General features: G+C 38.8%; 1 protein-coding gene across 3 annotated transcripts in view; it reads left to right on the forward strand.

Annotated features, from left to right (window-relative positions):
* The window catches only part of LOC309634702 (uncharacterized protein), a 172,359-nt gene that overhangs the window by 118,951 nt on the left and 38,068 nt on the right, over nt 1–15,340 (forward strand). The gene's annotated exons all lie outside the window — the stretch shown is intronic.

Below are 15,340 nucleotides of genomic sequence, written 5' to 3' on the forward strand. Positions count from 1 at the left end.
AACACATGGGAAATGATAATTAAGTGCATGCCAAATAAATGCAAAAAATAGACACTGAGCAGTCCTGCATAACAAACCACTCCAATACTTATTGACTTAAAATAACTGTTTAGTACTCACAATTATGTTGTTCAAGAATTCAAATAGTACTCAGAAGGGAAAGTTTATTTCTGCAGTTTGTGGTGTTGGTTGGAGAATCCCTGATAGCCTTCCTCACGTGTTTGGTTTCTTAGCTATTGCCTGAAATGGCTGGGGGTTGGCTGGGCCTCTGTCTCTTTCTCTCTCTCTCTCTCTCTCTCACTTCCCCCCAACCCTCCCTCCTTCCTAATAGGCTTTTCTACTCCAGAACCTCTTTTTTTCCACATGCGTCTCTTTACAAGGATTCTTTAGATGTCCTCTGATTTCCCCCATGATTGAAAACAGAAGCTATACAACTTCTGAAGTCCTGGGCTCAGAAATCCCAAACTATCATTTCTGCTGCATTCAGTTTGTCAAAATGAATCACAAGTCCAGTGCAGATCCAAGATACGGGGAGATAGACCTACTTTCTTGGTCAGAGAAGTGGCACAGGCATACAGGGATGAGATTAATTGTTATTGGCTCTAGTTGCAGACAAATCTACCACAGTGTGCCCTCAGGCCACAAAAGTTTACATCACTTCCACATGTAAACCATAATCAACTCCTCCAAAGACTCCCAAAGTCTCATCCAATTTGACATCAGGTTCTATGCCCAGAATTTCTTGATCTGTGTTGATATATATTTTTATTTATTATTCTTTAGAAAAATTTACTTTTTGAAAATGGTTTTTGAATTGAATGATTTTATAGATCAACAAATATAAGAAAAATAATTTTTCATTTCATAAGTGAATTTTTCTAAAAACTGCAAATGTCCCAGTATAGATTTTTAATGTCATAGTCACCATTCCGCAGTTGTCTAGTACACTGCTTTCTGCAGTGACAGAGATGTTTTGTAGCTGCACTGTCCAATGCTGTAGCAATTAGCCACATTCGAATATTGAGCACTTGAAATATGGTTTATGTGACAGAGGAATTAAATTTTAAATTGTATTTAATTGAATTAAGCCAAATGTAACTAGTGGCTACTATACTGGATGGTTCAGGTCTAACAAGTCCTTTTGCTAGTTAAGTGGTATATAATTCTTTTCTTTCAACAGACTTAAAGAAGAACATAATTGTGTTGTCCAGTGATAGACTGAATGAGTCATGACAACCACCCATGGTCACATGGCAAGAAAAGTATGGCATATGCACATTAGAATAATTCCAGGAAGATTCAATACATGGACTATTGATAAATGTAAGCAAGATGTAGGGAAACTCCCAAAATAGTGCAATACCCTAGGGATAGTAACAGGGAAGTTGTTACCATCTTTGGGCCAGAAGGGGTAGGAGGAAGGAGAGTTGACCAGAACCCAGAAGGAAAAAGGCAATGTAGAGAGGGTCACCTAGAAAGGAGAGAGACCTTTGCAGGGAAGGAGCTAGGAGAACAAATATCCGTCTCTTCTCTTCCTATCATCTCCTGCCAAAAGATCTTCATTGGCCAAATCCGACTGGAAGCAAGAAGGAAAGAAAGTACATTGGTGTAGTCTGTACAGGTCAGCCTCCGGACAGAAAGTGGGGTTGAAGAGGATGACGTAGATGTAGAAGGATAAGTAGAAGGTGTCCAGTACATAAAAACATTAAAATAATTTTGTATTATAAATTACTGTGTGTTTTTGGCATCCAACTCAGATGGAATTCAAGGAATTGAGTGACATTGCTATAATTAGACTCTTTCCATTTCATTTACTTATTTATGTAAATAAGATTTTCTCAATCTGAACTCTGTATCATTTGAGGAATAAGTGATTCATCCAAAGGTATACAAACTGAGTGGAAGGGAAAGCCCCATTCATCTCACATTTTAGAAAAATATAATTAGAGTTGGCAAATGTTTTGTGTATTTAGATACTTAAATCAACGATGAGTTTTATTTTCATAATTATTAGCTTCAGGTGAGTGAGACTTTTCAAAGGAGGTGAATGGAAGCATCAGCAGTCCATGATGAGAGGCAGCCAATGGGGGCTCAGACTCTGGGCTGGGTGGCCTCGGTTCTAATGTGCCACCACTTGTTTGCTATGGAGCTTTAGGCAAGTTCATTAACTTCTGTACCTCAGCTTCCTAACCATAAAATGGTGATGATACTAGTACTCACCTCACAGGGTTATTGTGAGGAATAAATGACCTGATGAACATAAAGAGCTTTAGACAGTACTGCATAAATATGTGTTGTATCAGTCAGCCTTTGCCACAATAACACTGAGTAACAAAAAAACCATAAAATTTCAATGGCATAAAACAATAAGCATTCATTTCTCACTCTGCACCTGTGGATTGCTTAGAGTTGCCTCAGGCTTCAGGTTGAGCCCAGGTCTGCTCCAAGAGTCTCTCATCCTCCTTGGACCAACAGCTAAACAAAGCATTTTCTTCTCATGGCAAAAAGCAGGAACATGAGGAGATCTTAATCTCCTTCTCTGAAGTAAAGGAGTAAAGAACTTTTCTGAAGTAACTTTTTGCTTAAGTTTTTAATTTTCTTCTGTTGCATATGTCTTTCTGAAATCTTTTATTTTTATTGGAATCTCAATAGAGAATACATTATTAACTGAAAAAAATTCCTTGATTTTGAACCAAATTCATGCTTCATTCAAAAGACCAGTATATTCCATTCTTTGCAAGAGTCTGCATCTTGTCTGCAGCAAACAAATGACATGAATCCTGGACAACATAAAGGAAAATGGAGAGAGATCATTTTCCTTGGATTCTAAATTCGTTTTGAAAATAATTTTTTCTCTCCTTCTTTTGATAAACCTGTCTGTGGACTATCTGAGCAATTTCATAGCATCTACTGAAGATAAATAATTTGGTAAACACATCACATGTGCTAGCTAAGAGATTAATCTTGCCCCTGAGCAGATGATGTAGGATTCCAGGGAAAATTATGGATCTGTCCCTTGTTTGGCCTGCATGTTTTATTATCAGAAGCCAACGAAGTTTTAATTTCACCTTCTTCTGTTTTCTGGTGAGTAAACAACAATTGTAAACAGTGCTTCAGTGAACACTGGGGAGCATGTATCCTTTCGAACCATGGTTTTCTCCAGATATATGCCCAGGAGTGGGATTGCAGGATCATATGATAGCTTTGTTTTTAGTTTTTTAAGGAACCTCCATACTGTTTTCCATAGTGGCTGTACCAATTTACACTCATACCAACAGTGTAGGAGGGTTCCATTTTCTCCACACCCTCTCCAGCATTTATTGTGTGTAGACTTCTTTGATGATGGCCATTCTGACTGCTGTGAGGTGATTGATATCTCATTGTAGTTTTGATTTGCATTTCTCTAATAATTACTGATGTTGAGGATCTTTTCATGTTCCTCTTGGCCATCTGTATGTCTTCTTTGAAGAAGTATCTATTTAGGTCTTCTGCTCATTTATTTTTTTTAACATCTTTATTGGAGTATAATTGCTTTACAGTGTTGTGTTAGTTTCTGCTGTATAACAAAGTGAATCAGCTTTACATATACACATATCCCCATATCCCCTGCCTCTTGCATCTCCTTCCCATCCTCCTTATCCCACACCTCTAGGTGGTCGCAAAGCACCGATCTGATCTCCCTGCACTATGCAGCTGCTTCCCACTAGCTATCTATTTTACATTTGGTAATGTATATGTGTCAATGCTACTCTCTCACTTCGTCCCACTTTACCCTTCCCCCTCCCCATGTCCTCAAGTCTATTCTCTACGTCTGTGTCTTTATTACTATCCTGCCCTTAGGTTCATCAGAACCTTTTTTTTTTTTTTTTTAGATTCCATATATATGTGTTAGCATATGGTATTTGTTTTATTCTTTCTGACTTACTTCACTCTATATGACAGACTCTAAGTCCATCCACCTCACTACAAATAACTCAATTGCGTTTCTTTTTATGGCTGAGTAATATTCCATTGTATATATGTGCCACATCTTCTTTATCCATTCATCTGTCGATGGATGCTTAGGTTGCTTCCATGTCGTGGCTATTGTAAATAGTGCTGCAGTGAACATTATGGTACATGACTCTTTTTGAATTATGGTTTTCTCAGGGTATATGACCAGTAGTGGGATTGCTGGGTCCTATGGTAGTTTATTTTTAGTTTTTAAGGAACCTCCATACTGTTCTCCATAGTGGCTGTATCAATTTACATTCCAACCAACAGTGCAAGAGTGTTCCCTTTTCTCCACACCCTCTCCAGCATTTACTGTTTGTAGATTTTTTGATGATGGCCATTCTGACCAGTGTGAGATGATACCTCATTGTAGTTTTGATTTGCATTTCTCTAATGATTAGTGATGTTGAGCATCCTTTCATGTGTTTGTTGGCAATCTGTATGTCTTCTTTGGAGAAAAGTCTATTTAGGTCTCCTGCCCATTTTTGGATTGGGTTGTTTGTTTTTTTTGATATTGAGCTGCATGAGCTGCTTGTATATTTTGTAGATTAATCCTTTGTCAGTTGCTTCGTTTGCAAATATTTTCTCCCATTCTGAGGTTTATCTTTTCGTCTTTTTTACGGTGTCCTTTGCTGTGCAAAAACTTTTAAGTTTCATTAGGTCCCATTTGTTTTTTTTTGTTTGTTTTTATTTCCATTTCTCTAGGAGGTGGGTCAAAAAGGATCTCGCTGTGATTTATGTCATAGAGTGTTCTGCCTATGTTTTCCTCTAAGAGTTTTATAGTGTCTGGGCTTACATTTAGGTATTTAATCCATTTTGAGTTTATTTTTGTGTATGGTGTTAGGGAGTGTTCTAATTTCATTCTTTTACATGGAGCTGTCCAGTTTTTCCCAGCACCACTTATTGTGGAAGCTGTCTTTTCTCCATTGTATTCTCTTGCCTCCTTTATCAAAGATAAGCTGACCATATGTGCGTGGGTTTATCTCTGGGCTTTCTATCCTGTTCCATTGATCTATATTTCTGTTTTTGTGCCAGTACCGTATTGTCTTGATTACTGTAGCTTTGTAGTATAGTCTGAAGTCAGGGAACCTGATTCCTCCTGCTCCTTTTTTCTTTCTCAAGCTTACTTTGGCTATTCGGGGTTTTTGTGTTTCCATACAAATAGTGAAGTTTTTTGTTCTAGTTCTGAGAAAAATGCCATTGGTAGTTTGATAGGGATGGCACTGAATCTATAGATTACCTTGGGTAGTATAGTTATTTTCACAATGTTGATTCTTCCAATCCAAGAACATGCTATGTCTCTCCATCTGTTTGTATCATCTTTAATTTCTTTCATCAGTGTCTTATAGTTTTCTGCATACAGGTCTTTTGTCTCCTTATGTAGGTTTATTCCTAGGTACTTTATTCTTTTTGTTGCAATGGTAAATGGGAGTGTTTCCTTAATTTCTCTTTCAGATTTTTCATCATTAGTGTATAGGAATGCAAGAGATTTCTGTGCATCAGTGTTGTATCCTGCTACTCTACCACATTCATTGATTACCTCTAGTAGTTTTCTGGTAGCATCCTTAGGAGTCTCTATGTATAGTATCATGTCATTTGCAAACAGTGGAAATTTTACTTCTTCTTTTATGATTTGAACTCCTTTTATTTCTTTTTCTTCTCTGATTGCTGTGGCTAAAATTTCCAAAACTATGTTGAATAACAGTGGTGAGAATGGGCAACTTTGTCTTGTTCCTGATTTAGAGGAAGTGGTTTCAGTTTTTCACCATTGACAATGATGTTGGCTGTGGATTTGTCATATATGGCCTTTATTATGTTGAGGTAGGTTCCCTCTATGCCTACTTCCTGGAGAGTTTTTAATCATAAATGGGTGTTGAATTTTGTCAAAAGCTTTTTCTGCATCTATTGAGATTATCATATGGTTTTTAATCCTTCAGTTTGTTAATATGGTGAATCACGTTGATTGATTTGCATATATTGAAGAATCCTTGCATTCCTGGGATAAACCCCACTTGATCATGGTGTATGATCCTTTTAATGTACTGTTGCATTCTGTTTGCTAGTATTTTGTTGAGGATTTTTGCATCTATGTTCATCAGAGATATTGGTCTGCAGTTTTCTTTTCTTGTGACATGTTTGTCTGGTTTTGGTATCAGGATGATGGTGGCTTTTAAAATGCGTTTGGGAGTGTTCCTCCCTCTGCCATATTTTGGAAGAGTTTGAGAAGGACAAGTTTTAGCTCTTCTCTGAATGTTTGATAGAATTCACCTGTGAAGCCGTCTGGTCCTGGGCTTTTGTTTGTTGGAAGATTTTTAATCACAGTTTCAATTTCAGTGCTTGTGATTGATCAGTTTATATTTTTACTTCTTCCTGGTTCAGTCTCAGAAGGTAGTGTTTTTCTAAGAATTAGTCCATTTCTTCCAGGTTGTCCATTTTATTGGCATATAGTTGCTTGTAGTAATCTCTCATGATCCTTTGTACTTCTGCAGTGTCAGTTGTTACTTCTCCTTTTTCATTTCTAATTCTGTTGATTTGAGTCTTCTCCCTTTTTTCCTTGATGAGTCTGGCTAATGGTTTATCAGTTTTGTTTATCTTCTCAAAGAACCAGCTTTTAGTTTTATTGATCTTTGCTATCATTTCCTTCATTTCTTTTTCATTTATTTCTGCTCTGATCTTTATGATTTCTTTCCTTCTGCTAACCTTGGGGTTTTTTTGTTCTTCTTTCTCTAATTGCTTTAGGTGTAAGGTTAGGTTGTTTATTTGAGGTTTTTCTTGTTTCTTAAGGTAAGATTTTATTGCTATAAACTTCCCTCTGAGAACTGCTTTTGCTGCATCCCATAGGTTTTGGGCCGTCATGTTTTCATTGTCATTTGTTTCTAGGTATTTTGCGATTTCCCCTTTGATTTCTTCAGTGATCTCTTGGTTATTTGGTAGTGTATTGTTTAACCTCCATATGTTTGTATTTTTTACAGTTTTCTTCCTGTAATTGATATCTAGTCTCATAGCTTTGTGGTCAGAAACGATACTTGATACAATTTGAATTTTCTTAAATTTACCAAGGCTTGATTTGTGACCCAAGATATGGTCTATCCTGGAGAATGTTCCATGAGCTCTTGAGAAGAAAGTGTATTCTGTTGTTTTTGTATGGAATAGCCTATAAATATCAATTAAGTCCATCTTGTTTAATGTGTCATTTAAAGCTTGTGTTTCCTTATTTATTTTCATTTTGGATGATCTGTCTGTTGCTGAAAGTGGGGTGTTAAAGTCCCCTACTATGATTGTGTTACTGTCAATTTCCCCTTTTATGGCTGTTAGCTTTTGCCTTATGTATTGATGTGCTCCTATGTTGGGTGCATAAATATTTACAATTGTTATATCTTCTTCTTAGATTGATCCCTTGATCATCATGTAGTGCTCTGCTTTGTGTCTTGTAATAGTCTTTATTTTAAAGTCTATTTTGTCTGATATGAGAATTGCTACTCCAGCTTTCTTTTGATTTCCTTTTTCATGGAATATCTTTCTCCATCCCCTCACTTTCAGTCTGTATGTGTCCCTAGGTCTGAAGTGGGTCTCTTGTAGACAGCATATATATGGGTCTTGTTTTTGTATTATTCAGCCAGTCTATGTCTTTTGGTTGGAGCATTTAATCCATTTACACTTAAGGTAATTATCGATATGTATGTTCCTATGACCATTTTCTTAATTGTTTCGGGTTTGTTTTTGTAGTCTTTTCCATCTCTTGTGTTTCCTGCCTAGAGAAGTTCCCTTAGCATTTGTTGTAGAGCTGGTTTGGTGGTGCTGAATTCTCTTAACTTTTGCTTCTCTGTAAAGTTTTTAATTTCTCCATTGAATCTGAATGAGATCCTTGCTGGGTAGAGTAATCTTGGTTGTAGGTTTTTCCCTTCATCACTTTAAGTATGTCCTGCCACTCCCTTCTGGCTTGAAGAGTTTCTGCTGAAATGTCAGCTGTTAACCTTATGGGGATTCCCTTTTATGTTATTTGTTGCTTTTCCCTTGCTACTTTTAATATTTTTCTTTGCATTTTTTTAAACATCTTTATTGAAGTATAATTGCTTTACAATGGTGTGTTAGTTTCTGCTTTATAACAAAGTGAATCAGTTATACATATACATATGTTCCCATATCTCTTCCTTCTTGCATCTCCCTCCCTCCCACCCTCCCCATCCCACCCCTCTAGGTGGTCACAAAGCACCAAGCTGATCTCCCTGTGCTATGCGGCTGCTTCCCACTAGCTATCTATTTTACATTTGGTAGTGTATATATGTCCATGACACTCTCTCACCCTGTCACATCTCATCCCTCCCCCTCCCCATATCCTCAAGTCCATTCTCTAGTAGGTCTGTGTCTTTATTCCCGTCTTGCCACTAGGTTCTTCATGGCCTTCTTTTTTTCCCTTAGATTCCATATATATGTGTTAGCATACGGTATTTGTTTTTCTCTTTCTGACTTACTTCACTCTGTATGACAGACTCTAACTCCATCCACCTCATTACAAATACCTCCATTTCATTTCTTTTTATGGCTGAGTAATATTCCATTGTGTATATGTGCCACATCTTCTTTATCCATTCATCCGATGATGGACACTTAGGTTGCTTCCATGTCCTGGCTATTGTAAATAGAGCTGCAATGAACATTTTGGTACATGACTCTTTTTGAACTATGGTTTTCTCAGGGTATATGCCCAGTAGTGGGATTGCTGGGTCGTATGGTAGTTCTATTTGTAGTTTTTTAAGGAACCTCCATACTGTTCTCCATGGTGGCTGTATCAATTTACATTCCCACCAACAGTGCAAGAGTGTTCCCTTTCCTCCACACCCTCTCCAGCATTTATTGTTTCTAGATTAATATGTTTCTGGGCGTGTTTCTCTTTGGGTTTATCCTGTATGGTACTCTCTGTGCTTCCTGGACTTGATTGACTATTTCCTTTCCTATGTTAGGGAAGTTTTCGACTATAATCTCTTCAAATATTTTCTCAGACCCTTTCTTTTTCTCTTCTTCTTCTGGGACCATTCTAATTTGAATGTTGGTGCATTTAATGTTGTACCAGAGGTCTCTGAGACTGTCCTGAATTCTTTTTTCTTTATTCTGCTCCCTGGCAGTTATTTCCACTATTTTATCTTCCAGCTCACTTATCCGTTCTTCTGCCTCAGTTATTCTGTTATTGATTCCTTCGAGAGTATTTTTAATTTCAGTAATTGTGTTGTTCATCACTGTTTGTTTGCTCTATAGTTCTTCTAGATCCTTGTTAAATGTTTCTTGTATTTTCTCCATTCTGTTTCCGAGATTTGGGGTCATCTTTACTATCAGTACTCTGAATTCTTTTTCAGGTATACTGCCTATTTCCTCTTCATTTATTTGCTCTTGTTGGTTTTTACCTTGCTCCTTCATCTGTAACATATTTTTTTGTCGTTTCATTTTTTTTTTTGATGTGTGGTGCTATATTCCTGTCTCACTGGTTGTTTGGCCTGAGACATCCAGTACTGGAGTTTGCAGGCAGTTGGATAGAGCTGGGTCTAGGTGCTGAAATGAAGACCTCCGGGAGGCCTCACTCCAATTGATATTCCCTGGGGTCTGAGGTTCTCTGTTAGTCCAGAAGTTTGGACTTGGAGCTCCCACCACAGGAGCTTGGCCTGACCTCCGGCCTGGGAACCAAGATCCTGCAAGCTTTGTGGCGTGGTAAAAAAAAAAAAAAAAGGAAGTAAGAAAGAAAAAAAGGAGCAGTACAATATCAAAGAATAAAAAACAAAATAGAATTAGAAAGATAAAAATTATATTAGGAAAAATAAAACTATAATTGAAACAACTGCAACAAGGTAAAATAAAACCACAACATAAAAAAGGAAAAAAAAAAAGAAAAGGGGGGGTACAAGCCAAAAAAGGAGAGAACAATAACAAAGTATAAAGACTAAAATAAAATTAGAAAAATAAAAGATGTGTTAGAAAAAATAAAAATATAAAAGAATCATCAACAGTGAATCAACAAGGTAAAGCAGAACCCCAATCTAAAAGTGGAGAAAAGAAAAAAAAAAAAGCCTTGGCTATGGGGATGGAGTTTAGGTGGGGGTGGAACTTAGGCAGGGGCAGAGTTTAGGTTGGGGCGGGACCTAGGTGGGTGGGTGGGTGATGTTTGAGCATGGGGTTGGGCATTGGTGGGGTGACGTTCAAGCATGGGGCAGGGCCTCTGCTTAGGACCTGCGTGGAAGGGGAGAGGCAACATGTCGAAAGGAGGGCCTCTGGAGAGTGGAGTTCAGGAGTTTGGAAGTAAGGCCCTGAGTGAGGGTGTGTGGGTGGGGTTTAGGCCCAGCTCATTGGAGGGGGTCTCTGAGTGTAGAGGTGGGGCCCTGGCTGGGGATGTAGGGGCGGGGCTTGGGTTCTGTGCCACAGGAGGGAGGCTTGGAGGGCAGAGGATTAGGCCTGGGAGCCCAACAGGCTCCCCAGCGCCTAAGTGGACAGGGAAAGCACTGGCCACATTCCCTTCCATTCCTCTGTGCCTCTCCCCCACAATCTCCCCCACGGTCTCCCCCGTCACTGCTGGACCCCTAACCATGGGTGGGTCCCACTGGGTGTAGGAACTCCTCCCCTCCCCCAGCCACCCCTCAGGGGTGCCAGTCCTGTCCCACCTCCACTTCTCCTCCCCCTTCACTCCCCCCCACACCCCACGTCCTACCCGTTTGCTGGGGGTTCCTCCCATCCCCTTAGTTGTCCGTGGTCCCCCTCCGGGGCCTGGTAGGTGGTTGTGAGGAGACACGAAATTCTGCATCCTCCTAGTACACCATATTGACTCCGCCCCTCTAGGTCTTCTGCTCAATTTTTGATTGGGTTGTTTGTTTTTTTTATATGAGCTGCATGAGCTGTTTGTAAATTTTGGAGATTAATCCCTTGTTCGCATTGTTTGCAAATATTTTCTTCCATTCTGTGGGTTGTCTTTTTGTTTCATTTAAGGTTTCCTTTGCTGTGCAAAAGCTTTTGAGCTTAATTAGGTCCCATTTGTTTATTTTTGTTTTTTTCTAGGAGACGGATTGAAAGCAATATTATGCGATTTATGTTGAAGAGTGTTCTGCCTATATTTTCCTCTAAGAGTTTTATAGTATCTGGTCTTACATTTAGGTCTTTAATCCATTTTGAGTTTATTTTTTTGTATGGTATTAGAGAATGTTCTAATTTCATTCTTTTACATGTAGCTGTCCAGTTTTCCCAGCCCTATTTATTGAAGAGACTGTCTTTTCTCCATTGTATATTCTTGCCTCCTTTGTCATAGATTAATTGACTATAGATGCATGGGTTTATATCTGGGCTTTCTATCCTTTTCCATTTATCTGTATTTCTGTTTTTGTGTCAGTACCATAATGTTCTGATTACTGTAGCTTTGTAATATAGTCCGAAGTCAGTTAGGCTGATTCCTCCAGCTCCGTTTTTCTTTCTCACAATCATTTTTGCTATTCAGTGTCTTTTGTGTCTCCATACAAATTTTAAAATTTTTTGTTCTAGTTCTGTGAAAAATGTCATTGGTAATTTGAATCTGTAGCCTGCCTTGGGTAGTATAGTCATTTTGACAATATTGATTCTTCCAGTCTGAGGACATCGTATATCTTTCCATTTGTTTGTTTTGTCTTCTATTTCTTTCATAAGCATCTTATAGTTTTTCAGAGTACAGGTTTTTTGTCTCCTTAGGTAGGTTTATACCTAGGTATTTTATTCTTTTTAGTGTGATGGTAAATGGGATCATTTTTTTAATTTCTCCTTCTGATCTTTCATTGTTAGTGTACAGAAATGAAAGGGATTTCTGTGTATTAATTTTGTTTCCTGCAACTTTACCAAATTCATTAATGAGCTCTAGTACTTTTCTGGTCTCTTGTGATTTGATGACTAACTTTACTGTTGTGTTTGGATTCCTTATTCTTGAGTGTGTGTGTATCTATTGTAGATTTTAGGTTTGCAGTTACCATGAGGTTTTGATATAGCAGTCTATATATAAACAAGATTGTTTTAAGTTGCTGGTCTTTTAATTTCAGATGCATTTCCAATATCCTGCATTTGTACTCTCCTCTTCTCATGATTGCTGGTTTTGATATCATATTTTTGTGCATGATTTTCTACCTTTACTGTATGTTTCCCTTTACTGGTGAACTTTTCCATTCATAATTTTCTTGTTTCTAGTTGTGGCCTTTCTTTGCCGCCTAGAGAAGTTCCATTAGCATTTGTTGCAAAGCTGGTCTGGTGGTGCTGAATTCTCATAGTTTTTGCTTGTCTTCTCCTTCTCCTTCTTCTTCCAGATACTACCTCTTGCAAATGCTTTTATTGAAGGAATTCTTGCCAGGAGGCTCAGTGTGAACAGTAGGTTAAACACAGAGCTGCTTTGGTAGAGGTGAAGCAGAGATCCCCGCTTACCCTTCCCCCTTCCCACACCCGAGGGATTCTGCACAGACCAGCTTTCAAGGGCCGTGTGGGCAGTGTGTGTGTGTGGGCCTGCGGGCCTGTCTAGAGGTGGGTTGGAGAGGAAAGAGATTCTATTGTTCATAAAAATGTAACATGCTCAACCATACCCACCCCCCTTTTTTTCTTTTCTAAATTACTTGCTTTTGTAATCTGGGCTCCCTAGAACTTGGATTGACTTGTAACTGAGCAAATACTTGTTTAGTTCTTGCTGAACTGCTATCATGATTTGAGGCTTTAGAGAAATATATGAAGCAGTCCTGCCCCCAGAAAGTATATAATCTGATTGGGAAGCCAAGACGGTCACCGTCCTGAGAGTGGTTCCAAATTTACAGGTTTTCATTTCTGATCTCTTGCCTGAATTTTAGCTCTAATACTTTACCTGTCTGTCTGCCTCCTGGACAGTCTCTGCTTGGCTGTCCCACTCTCACCCGAACTCAAAATTTCTAAACCTGGAGCTATGCTCTTTCTCAGAAAACCCAGAAAGTTCACAACACCAACATCAGAGTTGTCTGCTAAAAGAACAAAAGCACTGAGGAGCATCAGGAGGCAGCAGGGAACATCAAAGTGACAAAAGCAACACAGATAATTGGGGAGGGTTACCATTAAATATGTGAAGCCCATCATGCATGACAGGGAAGAGGTGTGTCCTGCAGGGAATGTATACCAACATCATCTCGACTAGACTCAGATGTCTTGTAAGACTCTCTCTATATTAATGTGATGGTAGTATTAAAAAACAGGAGTTTTATGTATAAATGACCTTTAATTGCTTGTCAACAACTACCACCACCGTTCAGCCAAAGAAATAGAAATCTGTTCCAAAAATGGAGGGAAGATCTGGCCCTGACGGATTTTCTCAAAGATGGTACTATGTACACAAAACCATATTTACTATAATTTCTGGGTGATGACTGGGATTTTCAAGGGTAATATTGACCTCGTCTGCTTACTTTATTTTTTTAAATTTTTATTGGAGTATAGTTGATTTACAATGTTGTGTTAGTTTCAGGTGTACAGCAAAGTGAATCAGTTATACATATGCATACATCCACTCTTCTTTAGATTATTTTCTGTATAAGCCATTACAGAGTATTGAGTAGAGTTCCCTGTGCTATACAGTAGGTCCTTATTAGTTATCTATTTCATATATAGTATCGTCTGCTTACTTTAAAATGAAAATCCTCCGTGAATTGTAACTTCATTGTATTTGATTTTGCTATAGAGGACAAACCGAGGCTGCAGGTAGCAGACCACTGCTCGGTGTAAGAGAGAACTCCTAACAAGACAGCTGCCCAAAGGCACACCACACTGGGTGGCTATGAGAGCAGTGTGCTTTCCTCCCAATTCAGACACAGGCCAGGATGAATTCCTGCATTTGGAGGGAGGCTGAATTGAAAAGCCTCCCAAGTTCCTTACAACTAAACATTTTATGAGTGTATGAATATGAGTTCCCTTGGAGGTCGGAGAGGTGAGAAACTAAAATTAGAAGGCGTTTTCGCAGAGGGGCCTTCCTGATGGAGGAGGTTCTTGGGGCTTGCTTTGAAGGACTGCAAGGCAGGGAAAAGCGTTATTCTGGGGGTCAGAGGTGTGGAAGAGGCTAGGCAGGGGTAGGGGAATGAAGAGGGCAGCTGATGCTGGTGGAAGAAGAAAGAAATATGCTAGAAAGAGCCCCCTTGAGAGAGAGGACGAGTTGAACTGTGTTTGAGGCAGTGGTGAGCTTAGCAAAAACCTGACAGCTGTTCATACATTATCTGAGAAACCTGACAGTTGCCTAAGGACACGTGAAGTTTGGAGCAGCTCTGAAATGAAAAGAGGTGGGAAAACTGTACGCTGTGTTAAAGGTTCCTCCGTAGAGCTGAAGAACTGGGGTTTTCCTAAACACAAGGGCAGGGTTACCCATCAGAACTCCCAGTAGGTCCAAGGCCAAGTAACTTGCTCTTTTTAGGTGTCTCACCCCTCTGTCTATATTGAGATGAAAGGGCAGCAAGGAAAATCTGTGAACATCCCACTAAAGTCAGGACATGATATTTTAAGAACTTTATTTCCCCACAGAGGTGAAAAGGATTTTTTAAGAATATGATAAAGATGCTTTGTTCTTGAACAAACAAGTACAGAAATGGTACAAGATCATTTATTACATAACTGAAAGCAATCCTGACATGGAATTGTTTCAAAAGGACCTTTGAATGATTATCCATTCAGTAACTCTACTCTTGTATTTATAATGTAAATCATACAGTAAAACCATTATTGGATAGTTTGCAGTAGTGTGCAGCTTTGAGCGAGCGTGTATCCTCTGGACTATAAATGACCAATCTCTGTTGTCACCCCATCCCACCTGAGCCCCTAGAGATACGGCTGTGCATGTTATGTAGGTGATCAAAGAAATATCATGATGGTCTTGTCAGAAACTCAAAAGCTGTGATGGTTCTAAGTAGTTTGTATGTCTCTATGTTTTGGTGTTATTGGGTTACAACTGTGTAATTCTGTATTTTTATTTTATTCCTTTTATCTGTACAAAGAAAAGAAAGGAATACATTCAGAAAATTGGGAGTGACACAAAAAATGTTTCAATCAAATCCACAAAGAGACCTCAAATCTAGAAATATCATTAACCTGGAGAAGGTGAAGTCCCAAACGTTCTACTACGACCATCCGGTTTGTCCAGGTGTGAGGAAAACACTGGTGTGAGCACAGAAGACTAATCACAACACTCATCATTGGGATAATGAGGATCCTTGGTAGAATAAAATATCAGCAAATTATGCTCTCTCTGAGAAATAGACATGAGACTTTTGTAGCTTGGATTCTGGCAATACCCAGTGTTGTTTATATTCTATTACCTTCTGCTATAGAATATTATCTCTCCTTGGATCCTCCCAGTTTA

This window comes from Balaenoptera borealis (assembly GCF_965194805.1).
Source record: "Balaenoptera borealis genome assembly, chromosome: 9".
Classification (NCBI taxonomy): domain Eukaryota; kingdom Metazoa; phylum Chordata; class Mammalia; order Artiodactyla; family Balaenopteridae; genus Balaenoptera; species Balaenoptera borealis.